The following is a 21,605-nucleotide window of genomic DNA, read 5'->3' on the forward strand; positions in this document are numbered from 1 at the left end:
GTGAGAGACATTTCAGCAGTAGAAGTGATCAGCCTCACCCCTCAGTGGAATGAAGTGTTTGAGAACGGTACCAGTGACTTCTCAGATTTCTCTAGTTAGTCCATGGATATAGAAAGGATGATGGGAGAAGCAGCAGAATTGGGGAAGGGAGGGAGCAAAGTGAGTCTGGTTCTGTGCCTGCTGAGTTTCAGGTGCCAGCAGGCTATCCACACGGTGAGGACTGTGGCTTGAGATACATAGGTTTGGTAAATATTAAGGCATGGAATTGATGCAATCACCGGAATGGGAGAAAAGGGCTGGGCAGCACCTCAGAGGAAGAAAAGCCAGATAATATGCTATTATATCAGCCAGGGTAAGCTGAAGTGACACATGGCCCCCAAACCTCAGGAGCTTACAACATCAAAGGTTTATTTCTCATACATTTGCATTGCAGGTCACTCGTGGCTCTGCCGCATGTTCTCTAAGCAGTTCCCATGCAGGTGGAAGAGCATGACTGGTGGGATTGCAGAGGGAAAAGAGATTGTGGCAGTTCACATACTGGCTCTTAAAATTCTTTCTTGGAAATGACACGTGACTCTGCTGCTCACATTTCATTGGGTAAAGCAAGTCACATGGTCAAGCCAGCCATCAATGTGGTAGGGAAGAGGCAGTGGTTACTTTTGAACAGTAGCAATGTAGTCAGTGACATGCCACCCCAGGAAAAACAAGTCTTCTTACCCTTATTTTTTCTACTCCATAACAGGAGCTGTCTAGCTTGGAAGTGGGCTGCAGGACTGCTTTTCAAGTAATTAACAGTAGTTAACCAAGTTATGTGGTGGGGAGAGAGGGATTAAGATGATGATATTTCAAATACGAGCAAAAGCATACACAAACTTATAGAGATGAAACAGAGCATTCATTCACTCAGTAAGCACTTAGTTATCATCTACTAAATACCAAGTACCAGGAAAAGATCTTCCTACACACCCAGGAAATGGCCTAACACACCCAACAAAACTAATGATGTATAGCCATAAGGAACACAAACATTTTTTTTATGAAACAGTTTCTAACTGCTTTATATCCATTAGCCATCTCTCCTCAATAACTCGGTACAGTGATAATTATTACTATCATTTTACAGATGAGGAGTGTGAAGTTCAGGGGCTGTATAACTTCCCCAAATTTACACAGCTGGCTAGGGTCAGAGGCTGGATTCCAATCCACTCCCACTTCTAATCTCCCACTGAACCGTCTATCCTCAGCATTCAGGGGTCTGCCCAAAGCGAGAAAGAATTCAGGCACAGAGTATACAGAACAAAGGCTCGAAAAGAGGCCTGAAGCTAGTTAATAGGCTACACAAATTCACTTTAGATGGTGTCAAAGAGAATAAGCACAGGCCCAAAATGGTAGCACTTGTGCAAAACCCATGATACTAAACCTAGATGTAATACCTAACCTAATTGCAGTTTAGACCTTCACTAGAAATGTAACCTTAATCAACCAGTCTGGAATCTTCTGGTCAACACCAGTAAGGTAATCTGTCATGTGGACCCTCTCCATACCCTCAGAGGCAGAAGAGGCAATCTGCATGATGAAACCTTAGCCTTTCCCTTCTCCCAGAAAAGAAGATATCCTGGCCTAAAAATAATCCTTTCTTTTCTTTTTCTAATAGCTCCCTTACCCCACCCTTCTTCCTATAAAAACTTTTCATTTTGTACAACCCCTTGGAGTCCTCTTCTAGTTGCCGGATACCATGCTGCCCAATTCGTGAATCAGTGAATAAAGCCTATTAGATCTTCAAATTTACTTGGTTGAATTTCGTTTTTTTAACAAGGGTGAAGTTTCTTCCTGGTGGACTCCTGGAGGGAGTGATGCTTTAACTAAGGACTGTTAAGAAAACAAAATTCAACTGAGTTAACTGTCGACTGAAAAAAAATAAGCACAACAGGAGAGTTGTGAGTTAAGGTTTATTGGGGGAAAAATGAGGACTATAGCCTGGGAGACAGCGTTTCGGATAGCTCTGAGGAGCTGCTTCAGAGAGGTAGTGGGGAAGGTCAGCATTATATACGATTTTAGTGAAGGGGGGACGTGCAATCAAGCACACATTTTGGCAGAGGTTTGCTGCTAGGCACGAGGAGCAAATATCACAGTTAATGATTTCAGTACTTTTCTAGATACAAGGAGATGCAAGAGTTGGGCTCATAAAATCTTCTCCTGAAAATATCTAACTATCTGAAGGCCTGTTCTGCCAGTTTTTCCCAGAGCACAGAGTGCCTCATTCTTGATCTCCACCCTGAACTCCTTTCAGGGGGTGTTGAAAGTCAGCAGCTGCAGCGGCTCGTGATTTTTAATCCTTGTAGAGGTAGATGGCAAGTGCCAACTGGTAGTTGGCAAAATGTTAAAGATCTTATTGGCTTTATTCAACAATTCATGAATCGGGCAGCATCCCATCTAGCAGCTAGAAAGGAGCTCTGAGGAGCTGTACAAAACAGAAGACTCCTATGCCGGAGAGATCAGGACAAGGGATTTATACTTGCTAAAAGTGGATTGTCTGTGACAAGGCCACCTTCCTATAGGAGACAGCAGGGATCTATCAGTTAGATGACCTCATTAATGTTGACCAGGTAATTCCAGTCCAGTTGACTGGTTTAAGATTTCATTCTTGGGAAAGACTGAAAGTGTCATTAAATTAGGTATTAAGTCTTGGTTTGATGACGTCTGGTGACAAGTGACTTCCTTTTGGGGCTGTTGTCTTGTTTTTAACAGGAAGGACTGTCAAATACGGAAGACCAAGCATGAGCAAAGGAACTGGACTGAGACTGTGAGGGGAGTAAGAATTGTGGAGGACAGAGGAGAACTGATTTGGTGGAGAGATCATATCAGATTTTGAGCTTCAAAATAGTAACCATCTTCCTCCATGTCTTTCCTAATCTCCCAGGCAGGTTCAGACTAATTCATGGAACATTTTGCATCTCTCTTCAAACAACATATTCTATCTTCTATTACACATGTAGCAGCCTTATCTTCCAAGATTGTAAACTTCCTAACAGCCATGACAGTGTCCTATTCATCTTTGTTTCCCAACACTTGGCATTTAGTAGCATCTCAATGCGTCTGCCCAATTGAGGATTGTTCCTCAAATAAGTCCTCCTGTGGTCAAGGAGAGCCGCCTTTGATTGGAGAAATGTTAATAGCTATATTTTGAAGAGGAGTTAAGGGGGGATCCTCCTGGGATGGGTGTAATTGGAGAGAGGGAAAGATTATTTCCAGAACATTAGGGGTCACAGTTATTTGAAGAATCAAAGACAGTCTTCTCTGTCAGCTCACGGAAGCTCCTTTGCATTTAAAAGCAATGCCATTTACTTACAAATTATAGTGCTTTTGATGCAAATGAGCTGCTTCTGCTTCTAGACAGTTTCCTCTCCCCCAGATTAGCTAAGAAACGTGGGGAAATTGACCTAGGATGCAGAATGCTGAGCCTGACCTGAGGCTTATTAAAATAAAGCTGCTATTTAATTATTCCTATTTCTGAAGGAAAAGGCAATTAGAACCCAGTGAAGTGGCGGGGGGGGGGGGGGGGGGGGAGGGCGGGCCCAGGATTTTGCTTTTAATCATGTGAATTCTTGGGTGTGGAGGTGGCCAGCAGAGCACACTTGACCAGACTGTGTAGGGAAATTGCTGCGTGCAGAGTCCTGTCCCAGGCCAGACCTGACCCAGACTTGCAGAAGAATTGTGGTAAATTACTGAACCCCTTTGGCCTTCAGTTTTTTAAGCAGGGAGACCCATCCCTGCCCTCTTCATGAGAGGACTGGTGAGAGAATATTAATCTAGTGGCTGGTATTCGACAATTTACAATTTATAAAGTGTTTTTGCACCCATTATCTCGTTTGATCCCCACAAGACCCTGTGAGGTGGGAATTATCATTATTTGCATTTCCAACAGGAAAACTGGGACCAGTAGAGGTTAAATTGTGCAAGTCACACAGTTAGTTATGGAGGCATGCTGTTTCTGACTCCAAATCCCGTTCAACCCTTCTTTCTCCTTGATAGATAGAACAATGATGAAAAGCGTAGGGGAGAAAAATAGGTTTTTCTTTTACCCAGATTAGTTTCTTCAGAGGACTCCTGTGCATGAGACTGGCCAAAACCAGATTAACAAGAGAGAAACAAACAGAATTTTATTAACAGGTGCATTGCTCGTAGGAGCATCCAGCAGTGAGTAACTCAAAGGGGTGGTTGGAATTTGAGCTTATACACCATCTTAGGCTAAACAAAAGGAAAAAGTGTTTGGGGCCTCTGGGTAGAAAGAGGGGATGGGGAGGCAAGTTTTGGAAAGGTGACCAGGAAAGTATGGCAAACTTGTTTAGTAAAATGTTGTGAGGTTTGTTATGCAGATTTACATTGGTGATAAGAATTGGTAAGAGTCCTCCTCTTCCCGGTATGGGCAACAGAGACATCTCTACAAGTGAAAATTTCCTTTGTAAAAGGAAAAATTGTGCCCTCCTTTTAAAGCTTTTCCTGCACCTTCTGGTTCTCAATTGCCTTTTAACTCAAAATAATCCACATGCCAAAGAGGTATATATATATATATATATATATATATATATATATACTTTTTTTTTGCGGTACGCGGGCCTCTCACTGTTGTGGCCTCTCCCGTTGCGGAGCACAGGCTCCGGACGCGCAGGCTCAGCGGCCATGGCTCACGGGCCCAGCCGCTCCGCGGCATGTTGGATCTTCCCGGACCGGGGCACGAACCCGTGTCCCCTGCATCGGCAGGAGGACTCTCAACCACTGCGCCACCAGGGAAGCCCCAAAGAGGTATATTTTTGAGTGGCATCTTCTGGTACCCTTTAGAAGATAAGCCATACCTAATAATATTATTTTCTAAGAGCCATGCCTATATGCTAATTCATTTAATCTTCCCAACAACCTAATAAGATAGGTACTATTATTATTTTCACTTTACAGATGAGGAGACTGAGACACAGAGAGGCTATGATCACATCACCAGTAGGTAGTGGAACTGTGATTAGAATTTAGGAAAACTCGTTCTAGAACACGTGTTCTTATGCCTTAAGCAATGACTTTTCCCATTTCTTGTGGCAGAGCAGAAGGACTATGAGTCTTTACAAGTATGATATTCCTTGAAAAATGAAAGCACATATATTCTCCTACTCCCCGTTCTCGTCACCCAGAAATCTTTCCTTCTAACAATCATGTTGCCAGGATTTCTACCATTACCAATCATTTCTCTGGACAAAGTTATTAGTCCTCCTTGTTTAAAGGCTCTCACCTTTCCTGCCTCCTTCCCCACCACCCTACCCTCATGTACATGCACACAGAATAGTCTAAAAGTCTAGCAGCAAGTCCTCCATGACCTTGACCCCTCTTGCCTCAGCTCTTCCCCTCCCTCCTTCACACCCTGCCCTCCCAGGGCACCAAACCCTTGGAAGTTCCTCAAAGGGGCCACAATCTCTTGCATATCAGTGCACCTTCCTGTTTAATTCTCCCTTCCTCATTCCCTGTTAGACACCTACTTTTTAAAGTTCTTTGCTGCTCTCCCAGTTTACTTTCAGTGCATCTCCTCAGTGCCCCCATAGCGACCTGAGCATTTTCTTTTCATAGGGCATAATGGTTGGAGCAAATAAACTGAGAGCTACCTAAATGAAAAACTTTTTTTTTTGTTTATCTCTGTACTACCTAGGTCAGTGCCAGGTACTTAGTAGTGAAAGGATTCAGAACCAGCCTCCCTGAAATGTGCCACTCTGCCATGTGGATTTATCTGAGCTGAAGACAATCAAGGCCCAAATGACTCAGGAAGAACTTTTCACCTTTCCCCTTAACTGCCCAAAAGATTTTAGATTGGGGGCCTGGTCCAGGAAGAGAGCTATCACCAAAGATAGCTACAAAGAATATGGGCTAGGTGTGGTAAATTGGGTGGAGGGAAGCTAGGCAGGGGCCTGTGGACCAAATTCCTCCCTGTGTCCCATTGTCTCTGTGTGGCATGGCAAACATTTGTTTACCAAATATTTGCTTTTCCCATCTTCCTGTAAGTTGTCTTCCTTCCCTTTGAAGCCCTAGACCCCTACCACCTTCTTAGCTCAGAACAGCATGTTAGCTCAATTGCCTAACTGCCTATGGGTCTCATATTCTTATGGGGCTCCCATATATACATAATTAAATTTGTTTTTCTCCTGTTAATATGTCTTATCTCAATTTAATTATTAGACCAGGCAAATGAACCTAGTAGAGTAGAGGAAAGTATTTTCTTTCCCAACAGTTGGTGACCCAGATAGGATTACCTTCACTGGCTGGACACTGCTCAGTCGGAGGCTGCTACAGCTGAGAAAACTGGGACCTCTGACAACAAGCCAGCAGAAAGTAAAAATTCTTACCAATTCAGTCTTCCAGGCTGCAAAATCCAATGGAAGCAAGAGTGGTGAGAGTCTTTTTTTTACTTTTCTAAATTTAAATTAGCAGGAGAAAATATTATAGGTATAGCAACTTTGGTAAAGATTTGCTATTCTTCTTGTTGATCCTTTCCCTCATAGAGATGACCACTGTCTTTCTTTGTCTCTGTCTGTTGTGTCATTTGTCATAAGGAGGAAAACCATAGGGTAGAATGTAGGCATAAGCCCTATAAGTCCGATATTTGAGTCAGCCTCACAGACTGGTTGAGTTCATGATTCTCACCAGACTGGAGTATGTTTAGACACATTTTGCTGTGGGTTAGTGTGCATATGAGGTAAAGGCTTTTGTTAAGGGACATCTTGGAAGCCAAATCTGTGAAACTGGCAGGCATGGATCAAGCACTTAAAAGCTATTAGAGTGCTCACCACCTAACTCAAAGACTCTCATGTTAAGATCAGTTGGTCATGGAGAAGGTTAGATTGACACTAGGTCACCCACCAAACCTCAAGAAAATTCCGTACAACAAGGTGTTCTGTAAAATACCACACAATCTTCCACCCAGTGACGCATTTGACTTAGGTATCAAATTTAGAAAGGAATTTAAAAGATTCGTGACCATTCACAACCCCACTCACAGGGACTGAGGCCAAAAACTTGGCCTCTCTGCAGCAGTGCCAAGTCAAATCTCAGAGACCGAGTTTGGGGTGAAGTAGAAAAGATAGCTTTATTGCTTTGCCAGGAAAAGAGGGACACAGCAGGCTCCAGTCCTTGAAAACCGTGTGTCCCCACCCAGGAGGATTTGTTGAGGAGTTTTATAGTGATGGTTCAAGGGTGGGACTGCTGATAAGATTAGGGTATGTGCAGGTCCTGCACCCTTTTAATCTGGTCTCAGATAATCTCTTGGTGAGCTTCTCTGTTTCCTTTAATCTGGCCTCAGGTGGTCTTCTCTGGAATAAAGAATGCTGACATCTTCCATTTGTTGGGGTTTTAGTTCTATAAAGAGCTCAAAGATATTGTGATGTGTGTCTCTTAAGGCAGAACCAGGACCCTGCCCCAAAGCTGCACTACAGTTTCTTGGTTACTCCTCCCTTATCTCTGCAGCCTCTCCCATCCCTGATTAGCAACTGTTCAAATCTTTCCTTTGAAACTCAGGGAAGGCCATGGAAGCTGGAGTCTGTTTCCTGAAAACAAGGAAAGGGGGACACAGAAAGTCTTCCATGCCCAGGAGCCTTATGGGGGCCTATTCAGTTTCAGAACCTAGATTAACTGCTAAGAGGTATTCTTCCCTTCTGTGATTATACCGTAATTATAGACAATTCAGATGACCCCCTGGGGAAGAAAAATACACACACAGGGGAAATAGGTGACCAGAATTCCTCCTAGGCCCTCCCACAAATGATCAGCTGAAGGCTGATGTTCAGGGGCTGATAGAAGCAATCTAGAGGCGTTCCCCCTAAGGTGAATTGGTCCAAGGTTGAACTGTGTACTCAAAAGGAAGGCTTTTTAAAAATGCTTTATATGGACTTTTCAAAGACATAAATCTTTTGGTTTCCATCTTAGTTGGAAATCTTCTCTTTGATATACAGAAGTAAATTGAAGGTAGTATAGTTGGATGGGCAGGTCAGCTCCTTCATTTAGGCTGTAACCTCGTTCTTTGAAGAATGAAAAGCAACTGTGTTTATCTTACAAATCTTTGCAAAAGTAGAAATGCAGCTCTAAAGGCCTATTCCTTTTCACCAATCCCAGAACCTCCCCTGTTTACCTCAAAAGGCTTGTAAATATTGGTCTTAGGAAACCAGTCTTTCTTGTAGGAACTTGCATTCATTTCCTGTGCCTTTGAGATGTAAATATTAACTCTTATCTAGACCATTCCTAGTTCCTAAGATTGAAAAAAGGGACAAAGGAAGGGAAGAGCCTTTTTAAACAAACTGCTATAAAAGCTCTCTTGCCCAAAATCTAGTCAGGTACACTTAACTTATTCCAATTCACTATTCTACAAACTAGTGAGTTTTGCACAGTCATACCCATCCCATGGCTACAATTTTAAATCAAAAACTATACGGTCTCGGGCTTCCCTGGTGGCACAGTGGTTGAGAGTCCGCCTGCCGATGCAGGGGACACGGGTTCGTGCCCCGGTCCGGGAAGATCCCACATGCCGCGAAGCGCCTGGACCCGTGAGCCATGGCCGCTGAGCCTGTGTGTCCGGAGCCTGTGCTCCACAATGGGAGAGGCCACAACAGTGAGAGGCCCGCGTATGGCAAAAAAAAAAAAAAAAAAAAAAAAAAACAAACTATACGGTCTCTATGTCTGTCTTCATGTTTATGTATGTCTATGTATGTGCATTACAGATATATTTTTCTACCTCTGGATGGTATTGCCAAATTCATTTGTAAAAGAACTCTATTTCATTGGCTTAAAATAAGCACTTATAAATTATTTTTAAATCTCAGAAATGTAATAGAAACTAGCCCAAATGTTTTTCAAGTTTGCATGACCTAGGATAATTTTGGGTAAATAAAATCTAGTTTAAGTTTGTTGGTTTAATTAGCACAGACATGTCTTTAGAGTTATCAGCATCAGGTATAATAGTTTTATTTTACCTAGGTTTACTGAAAGTCAAATAAGCTCATCTCTGTTACAAAATATGTCAGCAAGAAAAATAATTTAAGGTGATGGCTAGCTGCTTTAAAGTCTTATGAAATCTTCAGGCATAATCTAAATATGATTGTTAAAAACAAATGAACTGTGTAATAGATGTAAGTGGCATAAGAGTTTTTAGGTAACTTTTCAATAATAATTGTTTTATGGTATGTCTGTTTTAAAATAGCTTCCCAAATCTCTTTGGTAACTTCCACCCTTAGAATTTTGCTAAGTTAAATTAACTGATGGGAATTCATTAAATGGCTAGATCATTTCCAAATAAGGTAAAACGCTAAAACATTAATTGCTAAATAAGTCTAAGTTTACCTATGCAATACTTTTAACCCCTTATTACAAAGGAACAAAAGATATTTGGGTCTCTTAGTAAGCATGTTTTGTGCCACACCAAAAAATTTACTGTGAGATCTAAGCATGTGTTTCTAGAAATTACAAAAAGTATTTATAAATTTGCCAAGCCACAGAATGCTAATATAAAAGATAGTTCACAATTGTTTACTTTTTTATTTTCACTAGAAATTAAGGGGTTTTTTTTTAATTTAAAAATTCTAATATGTGTAATTAAAACTACTAGAAATAAGGGAAATACAAAGAAAATAGGATGTGGATTGGGCTAAGAAAATGTAAGAGGTGTGGAGGTGCATTTGTGTTAAGGAAAAAGAAAGCAAATTTGTCCTAAAGTAAAACTGGTTATTTTAGAATGGGAAAGATAAGAATGAAGGACAAACTAAATGGTATAGAAGGTAGGGAAGAGAGAGAGAAAAAAAGACAGAGAGAATTTTACCTTGTATAATCAAGCTGGCTACAATTGAATTGTTATTATAGGGGTTTTTTAAATAAGTTTTAATGTCAATAGTGTACTTATATAAAACTGAACCTTAATTTTCTTTCATCTGCCAAAGAAAAACGTTTTGTTGGACTATTGGTCTGCTCCTAATAAGAGATTGTAAAAGGTTTTTCTTTACCTTTTTCAATAATATGCCTAAAAGCAGAAATTCTATGTTTTATCAGAATAATTTCCTGTGCTTCATGTTGTCTTTATCTTCAGGTCTTTTGATTACTTAACTAAATGAAGTATTAAAAGAGCTAAGTTTTGCTCAGAACTATGTAAGCTTCTACATTTGCCTTTGAAATCTTCTTGTCATTTTGGTTGAATGGATAATTAAATATTGTTTCATAATGATCTGTGATTCTATTTAGTCAAGCGTCCAAACCTTTTGATATTTTTGACAAACTTCCCCAAATCAAATTTTAAATGATGTCTTTTTGACCCAGAAGTAACTTTGGGATTTTCCAGAGGGCCTCTGTAACATCTCAAAAGATTTCTTCTCTCTCCTTATAAAAAGAGAGATGTTAAAATAATTAGGTTTATTTGATAAGTTACAAGAAGCACTATCAAATAAGTGAAGACAAGTGTTAGATTGTATTTGTATAGATATATACTATTAATATGAGTGTTCTACTGGTTTGCAAGGCAGAAATAGAGACACAGTTGTAGAGAACAAACATATGGACACCAAGGGGGGAAAGTGGAGGAGGGGGGTAGTGGTGGTGGGATGAACTGGGAGATTGGGATTGACATATATACACTAATATGTATAAAACAGATAACAAATAAGAACCTGCTGTATAAAAATAAATAAATAAAATTAAATTTTAAAAAATATGAGTGTTCTAGAAATTGTATGAAATTCCTAAAATTCTGATATGTCCTGGTATAATGTTAATCAGTCATAACTATAGTCATTATCTTAAAATGTTGCACGTTACAAAAATAAGTAAATTTCCTTGTCAATTACATTATAATAAACTCTCATCAGATCTTTAAAAGTGGGTATTTTTAAGTCTTTTGTCATTCACTCTGTCATTGTTTTACTCTGATGTTTTTGCAGAAGTGTTCCTGAAAAACTTCATCTTTAGAGAGATTCATGGAAAGGACTTTTAAAGTATTCTAGAATATAGATTTCTGACAATTTTAAGATTGTCAAACTGAACTGGGTAAGAAATTTCAAAATTAATGGAAAAACTGGATTCAAGTATAACAAATATTAATTTCATGGGACTGAATGAACTGATGAGGATGATTATAATTTTTTATGACTTTTTGTTTGAAACATCGCTGGTCCTTTTAAGTTTTGTTTTTCCAGATTTAAGCAAACATTCTTCTCTTTCCTTAGAGTAATTTGGTAAAATCTATCTTTGTGAACAAAGATGAAAAATTACTTTTATTCCCTGCCTGATCCCTCCAGGATTCAGAAACTCTCAGTGAGTATTCTTATTTTCACAGCAGTTATTTGCCTAAGTTCCCTAAGAATCTGTTCTCCTTGTAACAGGACACAATTAGAAACGTTGGTTACATCACCAAGGCCTTGAATGAAATGTCATATTTGAGAGAAATGTATATAGACTCATATATGACCAGACAGCTTTAAGGAACTAAGGTTGACTTTATGGAACCAATAAAGCCCATTGGAAAAATAAGCCTGGACAACTTGATATCAACTTTAGAGAAATCACCATAGTAGCTCATGTAGGGGCAATCTTTGTGCCTGTTACTGTGTGGCTACTCAGAAAAATCACCAGAGACATTCAAACTGCAATCCAGTAAATATATCAGATTGACATTGCCTGCCCTCACTCCATCTGAAAGTGTCATGAGCTGGACATTGAGCAATCTTCCCAACTGACCGCCTTCAGAACGCAGACACTAAGATTATAGTCAGCTCCAATCATTAACCATTGTTTTCTTTTGTTTCCATAGAAATGCCTCTTATAAAGTACCTGATTGCTTGCACCATAGGCCTCACTTTTGGAGCCCACCTGCCTCACTGCCTCCTAAAATGAGACACAACTGTTTAACTAAACTGATCTATTTTCAGACTAAGAGACTGGTTCAATAGATGGAGCAATCTACCAACTCAACTTCTGGACTATAAAATTTCTTGAATAAATTTAAAGGCAGGACAGGAGGATTTCAGAATGAGCCTCCCCAAAATGTGCCACTTTGCCATGTGGATTTATTTGAGCTGAAGACAGTCAAGGCCCAAATGACTCAGGAAGAGCTTTTCACCTTTCCCCTTAACTGCCCAAAAGAATTTAGATTCGGGGCCTGGTCCAGGAAGAGAGCTATCACCAAAGATAGCTACAAAGAATATGGGCTAGGTGTGGTAAATTGGGTGGGGAGAAGCTAGGCAGGGCCTGTGGGCCAAATTCCTCTCTGTGTCCCATTGTCTCTGTGTGGCATGGCAAACATTTGTTTACCAAACATTTGCTTTTCCCATCTTCCTGTAAATTGTCTTCCTTCCGTTTGAAGCCCTAGACCCCTACCCTTTTCTCCTCAGCTCAGGATGGCATATAAGTCTTAATTGCCTGACTTCCTGTGGGTCTCATATTCTTATGGGGCTCCCGTACACACATAATTAAATTTGTTTTTCTCCTGTTAATCTGTCTTATCTCAATTTAATTATTAGACCAGGCAAATGAACCTTGAAGAGTGGAGGAATTTTTTTCTTCTCCAACAGTAGATATTTGATAAAGTTTCTCTAGGCCAATACTGTTCATCAGCACTCTATTATAAGCTAGTTTATCAGTATCTTTCTTCTGTAATAGAAATAGCTTTATAGATTTTCTTTCCTGATTATTAAAGTAAAGCGTTCTCATTGTAAATATTTTCCATTATTACAAGAAAATGTAAAGAAGAAAAAAAAGTCACTAATAATATCCCCACCAGAAATATCTTCTCTTTCAGCTAGTTTTTTATGGTAGCAGCTAGCTGAGAAAGGATGGTACCTATGACAAGTTCATTCAACATGAACACGGCCAAGAGAAAAGGAGAGACCTAAATCATAGAGCCATGGCAAGGCATCTGTGAGTTAAACACTTCACTGGATATGTTCCAGCTCAGCAAGGAAAAGCATGAGGTCACTGGCTACTGAAGAAAGAGCACATGAAAAATAGGACAACAAAAACTATAGTAAGGGAATAAAGGAAGAGGCTTTTTTGCTGCCTTCAGAGAACTGAACCAGGACATATGTAGAAAATTTGCAAGTAATCCATCTTTGACTCAATTTAAACAACTTCCTAATAATCAGAAAGATCTACAAAAACAATATATTGCCTTCTGAGATAGTAAGCATCCTGTCCCTGGAGGTGTCCAAATAGCTTAGATGTTAAAGAAAAAATTATTCATGGTACTCATCAAAAGATGGTAAGGCAGACTTTATTCAAGGTGGGAGGTGGGGGGTGGCTACTACAATGGGGTTTTATAGTAAGGGAAAGAGATGAGGTTCAACTCCAAATACAAGGAAAAGTGGAAATTTACAGCCAAGGAGCAGAGAGGGAGTCAGAGGATTAAAAATTACTAAGAGGAAACATCAGGGGTAAGAGAGGATTCTGGCTAAATTAACCTAATAGGATTCTTGCTGAAGGCATATGCCAGGGTGATCAGACCTCAGCTGGGGAATGGTGGAGGATGAACAACTCCATCAGATATTGAGGGTAGAGGATTCTGGTTAAACTGATTTAGCAGAATTCTTGCTAAAACTGGACGATGAAAAGTTGAACATAGAAACACAAGAGTCAGAGCCTAGTTGAGAAGAGAGTTCAGAGGAGCCCAATGAGAGTTTTGATCCAGGAGACAATCTTTGTTACTGAGAGAGATGCATTCATTTACTCAGTCAGCAGGTAATTAGATCAATATTTATTGAGCACCTGATACTTAACAAATGATGTTATAGGTTCTGGGGAACCAAAGTCAAACGAGACCCAGTGGTCCTTGTCCTCAAGTGGCCATCTGTCATGAGCAGGATGTTGCTATAACAGGTGTGAGGGCAGACCAGATGACTTCTGAGATCCTTTCTAACCACAGCATCCAATGAGTCTTAGCTTCTGCGAAGCCTGGTCCCAGCAAACCTCACCAATACGTTCCAGCTTGAATGTGAGTAGAGAAGATGGGAGGGCTCCCTGTGATGCATTGCTATCTCCTGTCCAAGAGGGCCTATTTCTTCTCCTCTAAGGGAGGAGCTAAAGAGTGGCTGCATTTCTAGTTAGGTTTAGGAAAATCCACTTTCCAAGATGGTGTGGATTTTTACAGGGTTTTATTTAAGTTAAATCATGGGGCAAACTTGACTCATGACCAAAGGATTCTTTATTTCATAAAACATCCTGTTTTATGTTTTATGTTTTATGTGTTCTTCAATCGCAAGCTCTCCTCATACCTTTACAATTGGATTTGATCTCACCAGAAAATAATCCTTTGAGGAGGTTACCTATTCGAGAAATCAAGCCCCACATGTTTAATTCCATGGACCTTTGTTTGCTCAGTTTCACCTCTTCACACAGGTACATCAGCTTCTCCCCATCTCCTTGCTGCCTGCTCAAAATCCCTTTCCACCATTACAGTGGATCTTGGACCTCTACAGAGAGACAGCTTTGTGCATATCTATATGACGGGAGAGAAAAGACTTGCAAGTCACTGGATTTTGGGCTGATGAGGACGTTAGGGGCAGATGAAGTGGTCCCCTCATGTGAATTGAATATTAGGTACGTTGTCCCTGGACAAACATCCTGCTCCAGCCTACCTCCTAGAAACTCAAACAGTACCCTGACACTGGTCCTTGATGCCCAGCTGCCTGGAACCCCAGCTTGGCTGTTTTACTCCAACACACGCCTGGAACCAGACCCCGCTTCTTTTTCCTTCTTTCCCAGTCTCTTCTCATTTGCAGAACATACTCACATTGCCCTCAACTCAAAAGTTTTATTTTATTCTTCTCTTTCATAAAACCCCTAAATGAAATTTTAATGACATCCTAGTTAATTAACATACACACCTATGTGCACGCACACACATATACACACGCACACATGCACACACAATAGTGGTTTTTCTCTTACTTTATACCAGGAAGGGTTTGGTCTTCAGAAGCACAGTTGTTAGTAAGAAAAATATTTGTATTTTATTAAAGAGAAGGTCACCTAAGAGAAATTGACTTTTAATGTAGCAAAGAAAAAGCCAAAAAGTAAGTTGAGTTGTTGACATTAAAAAAAAAAAAAGCAGATTGGACATTAATATCCTTCTATGTGTCCATGGAAGCTCTAGCCAAAGCAGCTTAATGACTACTGGCTCAGAGATGGGTTGGGACCACTCCAAGAGTGGCTGAGAAGACAGTAGAAGACACCTGAAAGATGGTAGATGACACCAGAAGGGGTGATGCCTGGGGTGGATCCCACCTGACTGTCAGCCTCGGGCATGTCTCCCAACCTCTGCTGCTTTCTGTTTCCTGCCTGGATTGAATGGTCTGGTGGGGTTCTGTCAAAAGTCCCAGATAGGGTTTCCCTGGTGGCGCAGTGGTTGAGAGTCCGCCTGCCGATGCAGGGGACACGGCTTCGTGCCCCGGTCCTGGAAGATCCCACATGCCGCGGAGCGGCTGGGCCCGTGAGCCATGGCCGCTGAGCCTGCGCGTCCAGAGCCTGTGCTCCGCAACGGGAGAGGCCACAGCAGTGAGAGGCCCGCATACCGCAAAAAAAAAAAAAAAAAAAAAAAGTACTAGATAGGCAGTAGGGTAAGTTGTCTGGGTGTCTTTAGCAGACAGTTCCTTGAAGGAGTTGCTTAAAAGAGCAGAGGGAAGAGGAGAGAGGCAAATGGCAAGTCTTGGTGGTGGAAAGCCTCCTTCTGAAGCTGAGATTTGAATTCCTGTCAGCAGAGCAGATGTGGAGGGACGTGTACATTATTCTCTACAAAAATGTACGCAGCCTGAAGGATAAGTTGAGGCTAAAGTCCAGGCCTGGCACAGGGTTACATTGACCCAGAGTGGGCATCTTTTCTAAGCCCCATAAAGGCACTGAATATCTTAGCTTCTGTCTTCACAGCCTTCATAGTCCGCAGCTTGTTCCCCTGCCTTGGAGAAGGGTGGAAGCAGCAGGACAAAACCCTGCATCATCACCATGTACACATCCTCCCCAGCACCATCTGTACCCCTCTTTATGAACAGGGGGATTGAAGGCAGCTTTAACAGGAGAGAACATGAGGGCCTGAGGTGTCCAGGGAATTTGTTTCTTGTTTAGTAACTGCTTCCCAACTGTGTGACTGTGGACAAGTCACCTAATCTCCTTAGATCTCGGTTTCTTTATTCCTACAATGACATCAATCACAGTCCCACCCACCTTGAACTTTATTGTGACAATGAAACAGGTTCCCTGCCTTTGTCTTGTTCTCTGCCCCTCCCCCGCCAGACTTCAAGCAAGTAAGGACTCTACTCTCTGCTGTACCCAGACTATGCTCCTTAAAATGCTGCAGGGTATTTTCCCGAAGAAAATGTCCTTAGGGGCTTGCAGGCATGGCCCCAAGCAGTCACTGGTCCCGACTGTTTTCCATCTTTGCAGCATTCTTCCAGAGAGGGAGGGGGAGGAGGTGCTTATCGAACTTGTGCAAATAACTCCAAGCAGCTGAACCATGATGCTGCCTGCCTATGCTCCCTCCAGCCCTTCGTCTGCTGCCCTCTGTTCAGGCCATCCCCTGAGATGATTGGAGAAAGGCTGAAGTCCTCTTAGCCAGTGTGATGTCATCAACACCATGCAAATATGGTAGGTCCCTTTGCCCTTCAACCCAGCACGCCTTGCAGGGCAAAACCTCTGGTGATATCATTTGCTGGAAACTTCGCTGCCAGGTGAGTGCTTCCAGAGCTCTCCATCTAAAAACCCTCAGGACTGGAGATTTAGTAGCCGATCAGGCACCAGGGTTTCCAATGTACAGTTCAGAGAAAAGAAGCCATATTACTCTGGGACCTTTTATTCCTCTGTAAATCCCAGTCATATTTAATTCAGCCACCATCAAGGTTTTCCCCTATCTGCCAACGGCAGGGCCATAATATAATGCTCGTCGATTCAAGGAGAAATTAAGAGCCTGCTTAGTATTCAAAGGGTAGTCCCTTTCACTAGCTTCCTTTCTGAAGTCCCCCACCATGCCCATTTAGGCAGGGGAGGGGCATCTCTGTGCTAACTTAAGCAAGTCCTTTAGGCCCTGCGGCTGGGGAAAAAGAGACATCATCTCCTTCCCCCTGGTAAACAGTAAATTCAGACTATCTGTGCTGATGACCTGTTGACATTCTCTTCCCCTCATGAAGCCCAGAGAGCAAAAATGACTCACCAAGGCCATAGGCTCCTAAGTGGCAGAGCCATGGCCAGAGAAAGGAGGAGAAGAAGGAAGGGAATTATTTTAATTAATTCATAATTAATTTTGTGAGCATCTCCTATGTTCAAGGCACTTTTGTTTTTAACTGAAGTATAGTTTTTTGTTTTTTTGTTTTTTTGTTTTTGGTTTTTCTTTTGGCCGCACCGCTTGTCTTGTGGGATCTTAATTCCCTGACCGGGGTTCAAACCCAGGCTCCCAGCAATGGAAGCTCGGAGTCCTAACCACTGGACTCTCAGGGAATTCCCCAAGTTGAAGTGTAGTTCATTTACAATGTTGTGTTAGTTTCAGGTGTACAGCAAAGTGAATCAGTTATGCATATATATTCTTTTTCATGTTTTTTTCCATTATGGTTTATTACAGGATATTGACTATAGTTCCCTGTGCTATACAGTAAGACCTTGTTGTTTATTTTATATACAATAGTGTGTATCTGTTAATCCCAAACTCCTAATTTATCCCTCCCCCACCTCCTTTCCCCTTGGGTATCCATAAGTTTGTTTTCTATGTCTGTGAGTCTATTTCTGTTTTGTAAATAAGTTCATTTGTATCATTTTTTAAGATTCCACATATAAATGATATTATATGATATTTGTCTTTCTCTGTCTGACTTTTACATATTCTTTCCTATTAAACACTTAAAACTCTGCAAAGTCAATGTTACAATCTCCACTTAACAAAGGAAGAAACTGAGGCTTTGATCATCCAGCTCTAAAAGCACTTCCTTCAAAGTCATCAGATATTTCCTGAGGGCCTGCTCCGCGCCAGGTACTATACTAAGAGCAGGGAATATCGAAGCAAACATGAGATCTCTGTCTTCCAGTCTAGTAGAAAGAAACAGAAATCAAGAAATAAATAGGAAAAATATCAGAGTGCTGAGTGCTCTGCAGGGAATGAAAATAAGATCATGTGATAGTGGCAAATAGGAGACTGAGTAGTTAGGGAAGGCCTCTCTGAGGAGGTGACATTTAAGGAGGGATCTGAGGGCAAGAAAGAGCCAGGTCCTGCAAAAAGAGAGGAAAGGGGAATCTGAGCAGAAGACATGGTCACTGCAAAGGGCCCAAAGGTGGAATGATCATGGCTGGATGACATGAGAGGAACAGGAAGAAGGCCAGTGTGGGAGACACTGAGCGTCTGAGGTGAGCCCAGGGCTGTAGGCAAAGGCCAGGGCAAGGCGTTTAGATTTTATTTCAAGTATAATGAGAAACTACTGGAGACATCATTTGTATCATTTAAAAAGAGACATTGCCACCTACAGCTTGAGATGCGATTGTTTTCCTGGTTAAGAATTTCTTAAAAGGCCCAGTGAGCCAGCTCCTCTATGCTGTTGTATGAGGGGCCAGCCCCTGCCACTGTTCTCAAAATTCTTGCCCGTATAGAATTATTTTCAGGCAAAGAAAATAACAAACCTCTTAAAAATAAAAACATGAAGGGGTCAGAACCCTCTAAACCTGTGTCAGTCCTGGTACCTCAGAACCAATTGACTACATAGGTCATTCCCAAGTCATGGACCTGAAGTACCAAGACCCAGGGATGTGCTGATGGGTGAGGATACAGTTGAGGAGAAGCCCAGATGATGGGCTGGGCCAGGAGTCCCTCAAAATCTAATAGTGTGAACAGCTGGCCTGCCTAGCTCCCCCAAACCTTCCTCTGGTGTGTTTGAAAACTATGGGGAAGTTGAATAAGCAACTTCCGCTCTCTTGATACAAACTGGAAGCTGTAGAGTCAAAGTCCCCAGAGGTTAATGGAAGCCTGAGTTCTCCATCGACCTTATGGGGCGAGCCAGCTCTCTTCATTTCTTCCTAGGGTTGCTTGGATGTGATACCTGGACCACTAGTCCATCTGCACTCTGGCAGAGCTGGGGAATGTGAATTTTTCAAGAATGGCAGCACTCTGATCTCACCAATGTTTGTGGGCTACTGGAAGCCCCAGCAGGTCACCTTCTGTGGGCTACAGATGGAACCCCTGGTGGAGGGGACTTCAGGATATGGCTTAGGTCCACTGCTGCTTAAAATAGTTCACAGCTCTACCCTTTTCAAAACAAGAATCATCTCATCTGTCCTCAAAAGCCCTAGTAAAGGTAGAGAAAAATAGGATCTTTTTTTTTTTTTTCGAGCTGAGAAAATAGAGACAGACATTAAGTGATTTGCCCAAGGTCATGGAGCAGGTAAGGCGTAGAGCTTGGATTTCAATCCGGTCCTCTGAGTTCAAACTCAGCTGTTTCAAGTGATAGAAATCAGCTGTCCCAGAACTGAGGAGCAACGCCCCATCTTTGCAGCACTGGGAGAGGCTGCAGAAACCCTGGCAGCAGAGTTGCTGTTTGGAAAGCACTGAGCATAAAGAGAAGCACTGTGTTCTGAGGAGAACTTAATTTCTCTGATTTATCTCAACATGGATAAGGAACGACCAAGGTCCTCGGAGTACAGGGGATCCTGGTTTATTGTCCTCTCCCTGAGGCAGGTTTTAAAAAGGTATAAAAGATTGGATTTTTATCTCTCTGATGTCTACCAGTAGATTAATCAGTTTCCTGCTCACACTGACTCTCCTCTCTACCAACGCAGGGAAGGGAGGGACTAGAGCTGTTTCTCAAGGTGGGGAGGATAGGAGAGGGGAGAAGATGGGGATTTGGGGTAGAATTTCTGTTTGTTCCTGAGCCAAGTGTGCTTGTCCCACTCTAAGCCCTTCAGGGAAGGGAGTGGAATTAATTCTAAGGGGCTTCAAGGAAAAATCATGACTGATTGACAAGTCTGAATCCTGTCCGAGTGAGTCACAGGGGTGAGAGTAGGAGGTGACAGAGATTTTAAACTCTTTCTGGGGAGATGTGTCTGACCAGCCTAAATCAAAGATCTTCAAACCCTAAAGAATCACACTGGATTTTATTTAAAATGCAGATTCATAGGCCCATCCCCAAAGACTCTGATTCAGGAGGCCAAGTTCCTGAATCAGTGATAGGTCCCATTTTCACAAAACCTGTTGAGCGTGTTGAGAAGCATGGGTGGGGAAGAGGGCAAAGCTGTGCCACTCATACAGGGTAACCAAACCCACACCCTAGACCTCATTAATGCTGTACTGTAATCAGCTGAACACAACCCATAATCTTGATGGAGTGTATAAGTGGAGACCTTCCGATGGTGAAACTCAATACTCTTTTATTTAACCAATATTCTTGGAGTGCCTCATAGGTGCAAGACCCTCACATTAGTTGCTAAGGGTTTGATGACAAACAACTCAGACTAGCTCACAATTTGCCTGGAAGGTAATTATTCAAACAAGTTATGATACTAAAATAGTAAGGATGTTAGGATAGGGAAAGTGCTATAAGAATAGATGTAATGAAAATCTAATTGCAGTATCCCTTTCATCAGTGTCCTGGGGCCTGAGTTACCCTGGACAAGCCATCCGTATGTGTGTGAGTCTCTATTTTATCATCCACACGATGGAGTATCACACATCTCCCTTAGGAATCTTTGAGACAGTGTATGTGTAGCATTTTGTAAAAATGTATATTCTTTCCCAAAGGTGAGAAAGTACTGCTGAGATTCCCAGTCTATCTTCCCTTCTGAAGGCCGTATCACGCTGAATGGTGAGGGAACTTCCTGATGGCTTTGCGTTTTCCCCAAGTCAACAATGCTGAAGTCCATTTCTAGTTGAGCCCCAGGCAGACAGGAATCTCTAACTGGAGACACTTCTGCAAGGCTCATTCTGAAGCTCAGCTGTGTGCACTCCTGGATGTGCCTTGGACTCCTTGACTATCTCTGCTCTATCTCTACTCTCCTGTCCGTTTTCAGTATGGTTAACAGAGCATACTTCAATCTTCTACTCTTTGTAACTCAAAAGTATCTGAGTACCAGCAGCATCAATATCCACAGGTGCTTGTTAAATGTAGGATCATGGGCCCTAACCTACACCTCCTGAATCAGAATCTAAATTTTAGCACAATTACCAGATGATTTGAAGTGCATTAAAGTTTGGGGTACCTTGGCTTAGAGCATAAGTTGATTTCCATCCAGCTGTATAATTCTTTCATTATAAAAGTAATGACTCTACACCTACTATGTGCTGGCACTGTGCTAGATGCTGGAGTTACACTGCTGAACACCCCAAATAGCAGGGAAAATGTCTATCTGAAATCTTTTTGGAATAAGGCACATTACAGATTAACAAGAAGCATCAGTGACTGACCCCAGACAAATCTATGTGGTAGAATATAAGAACCTCTCTGATATGAATGACAAAGGGTGGGAATATGGGAAGAGTTAAGTTGGCATGGGCAGTGGAGAAAGACTCCACAAAGGAGGCGGTGCTTGGGCTTAATTTTGAAGGATGATTAAGAGCTGGTCACTGGATGGGTGGAGCAATGAGAGGA

The 21,605-nt window shown here is 41.8% G+C and overlaps 1 long non-coding RNA gene across 1 annotated transcript; it reads left to right on the forward strand.

Moving 5' to 3' along the window:
- The first annotated feature begins 6,263 nt into the window (after positions 1-6,263).
- Positions 6,264-12,497, forward strand: LOC117203459 (uncharacterized). The gene is made up of 2 exons (XR_004486235.2): positions 6,264-6,424; positions 10,947-12,497. It is a non-coding gene; the product is annotated as an uncharacterized LOC117203459 (long non-coding RNA).
- The last annotated feature ends 9,108 nt before the right edge of the window (positions 12,498-21,605 follow it).

The sequence above is a fragment of the Orcinus orca genome, chromosome 1 (genome assembly GCF_937001465.1).
Source record: "Orcinus orca chromosome 1, mOrcOrc1.1, whole genome shotgun sequence".
Taxonomy (NCBI): domain Eukaryota; kingdom Metazoa; phylum Chordata; class Mammalia; order Artiodactyla; family Delphinidae; genus Orcinus; species Orcinus orca.